Genomic DNA, 2,865 nt, shown 5'->3' on the forward strand with positions numbered 1-2,865 from the left:
GAGACCTGAGTTCAATTCCAGGCAGAGGGCGAAACCTTGGGCAAGTTTCCTTACTCCACACGCCTAATAATAATCCCTCCAAAAAACCCAAAACAATAATAAATTGGTCATTTTCAATCTACGACTGTTTGTGGGACATTGCTGTGCGCAATTGGCTGCCGCGTTCGCCCACAAATATACAGTCAATTCACTTTACAGTATATTCTGTGAAGCGCTTTGGGACGTCCTCCCGACGTGAAAAGCGCTATATCAAATGCAAGGATTATTATTATTATTATTATAACACAAATGCAGAGAACTTATGTGGTTTCCTTATGCAGTAAACTCCTGGCTTACCAGCCTCCAGGTATCTGGAATTCGTAGTGAGCCAGACTTTGCCTGAAACCAAAAATTAAAAAAAAACTTAGGTTGCATGTGTATCGACTCCTAACTCTCATAGAATTATAGAATCCAACAGAAGGAGGCATTCGGCACATTGTGCCTGTGCCAGCTCTTTGAAAGAGCTATCCAATTAGTTCCACTTAGTCGCTCTTTCCCCATAGCCTTGCAAATATTTTCTTTTCAAGTGTGTGTCCAATTCCCTTTTGAAAGTTACTATTGAATCTGCTTCCACCACCCTTTCAGGCAATGCATTGCAGATCGTAACAACTCGCTGCGTATAAAATTTCTCCTTATTTCCCCTCTGGTTCTTTTGCCAATCATCTTGATTTTGTGTCCTCCGATTATTGACCTTCCCGCCAGTGGAAACAGTTTCTCCTTATTTACCCTATCAAAACCCCTCATAATTTTGAACAGCTCTATCTCAGTTCTAAGGAGAGCAATCTCAGCTTCTCTAGTCTCTACTGGCGCCCGCCAATGCTGTGTTGAGCAGCATCACCTCCTTGCTGTCCTTCATAGTGGCCAGGGATATCAACTTTGACTCAGATTGATTGAATCCTGAGAGCAAGATATAGCTTATTCACTATGTGTTATTATTCACTTCTTCCGCTCATGGGATTCAAACAATTACAATAGCAGCCTTGATTTGGTGGGCAAGTAGAACATGACAGCTACAAGAGTTGAACCATCCACCCATAGAAAATTACTTTCTCAGCTCAGTACAGGCTTAGCTTGAAATTAGTAATTTTTTGGCAACAAAATAGTAGAACAGTACCTGTCAATCACATGCTTCATGATGTTGAATTGAGCTTATTGTTAAAATATACTGAATTGGTCAACCCTATCTTTTGATTAATGCTAAGCTATTGTAACATCAAACTGACTGACATAATCTTAAATGAGCCTCTGCTGTACTGTGCTGTTATGATTCTGAATTTAAATTAATATTCAACAGCACGAGGCAGATGGAAGCAAATGTAAGACAGAAACAAATATGAAACATAGCCTTTACATTTACCCATGAAGAGATTATGAAGGAAGTGAACCATATATCAAGACGGTATGCTGTAGCCTTTGTGCTAATTTCTGGTGGCATGGAAACAACGTGCTAGAAGTCAGCAGTAAAATGCCTTAGTTCAAACACTGGAAATGGACCAGAAAGATGAGATTCCCAGTGGCATGATTCTGCTAGAAACTCTGGATGCCTTTCCCCATCTCCCCTTTAAATAAACCCCTCCGTCTTCCCCTGCAGGATGTCTAGAAGATTAGAAGAATTGGAATGGTGCCTGTGGGTAGAGTTGATACTAGGACCCTGAAGGCTGGTATGATGGTGACTTGTGCCCCCGCTAATCTCTCGGCTGAAGTGAAATCAGTTGAGATGCACCACGACACTGCGGTGAAAGCTTTGCCTGGCGACAACATAGAATTCATCGTCAGGAATGTTTCAGTGGAAGACATTCATTGCGGCTATGTGGCTGGGACACCAAGAATGACCTTCCCAGGAGGTTGATAACTTCACAGCCCAGTTGATAATTCTGAACCATCGTGGGCAGATCAATGCTGGCTACTTGCCAGTGCTGACCTGCCACACTGCACATATTGTATGCCAACTCTCTGAATTCAAGCAGAAAATTGATTGTCGGCTTAGTAAACAGCTGGAAGAAAATCCCAAAAGCCTGAAATCTGGAGACGCTGGCATGGTTGTAATGATCCATGGAAAGCCCATGGGTGTGGAGACTTCTACTGCAATAATTATAATAATGATAATAATAAATAATAATATGATATAGTGCCTTTTCATGTTTTTGAGACTTCACAAAGCGCTTCACAGGATATACTGTAAAGTGAATTGATTGTGTATTTTGCAGGCAAAATGTGCCAGCTGGTTTTGGACAGCAATGGAGTGAGTGACTGATTTTATTTGCAGGATTGTTGGCAGGACCCCAAGGAGAAGCACCCTTCTCTTTTCAATTTGTGCCATGGAATCTTTAACATCCACCTGAACAGACGGATGAGACCCGGGATTAATGTCTCATCTGAAGGAAGGCATCTCCAATAATGCAGCGCACACACTGGAGTATCATCTTAGACTATGTGATTCCCAGTTCGATGTGGGGCTTGAACCCATAACCTTCTGACTCAGGCGAGAATGCTACCACTGCCAAACTGACATACCCTCTGTTTGACCGTTTTAAGGTCCGTGACATGAGGTAGAAAAGTGTAAAAGGCACTATACAAATGTAATTTGTTGTTTGTTGTAGCCGATGGCAGCCAGGGTGATTAAGGTTAACAACAAACAACAATAACAACAAGATTATATTTGTACAGCGCCTTTCACGTCGGGAGGACGTCCTAAGGCACTGGACAGAGTACAGCATTTTAGACCCGGGCTGGTGCCGGGTGGGGGGGAGAAGGGAGGAGAGGGCAAGTGGGGTGGCAGATGACATGGTCGAAGAGGAGGGTCTTGAGGTGGGACTTGAAGGAGGC

The 2,865-nt window shown here is 42.9% G+C and overlaps 1 pseudogene; it reads left to right on the forward strand.

The window, feature by feature from the left end:
* The first annotated feature begins 288 nt into the window (after nt 1-288).
* Nucleotides 289-2,592, forward strand: LOC103175364 (annotated as a pseudogene).
* Nucleotides 2,593-2,865: the final 273 nt, after the last annotated feature.

This window comes from Callorhinchus milii, unplaced genomic scaffold (genome assembly GCF_018977255.1).
Source record: "Callorhinchus milii isolate IMCB2004 unplaced genomic scaffold, IMCB_Cmil_1.0 Scaffold2, whole genome shotgun sequence".
NCBI lineage: Eukaryota > Metazoa > Chordata > Chondrichthyes > Chimaeriformes > Callorhinchidae > Callorhinchus > Callorhinchus milii.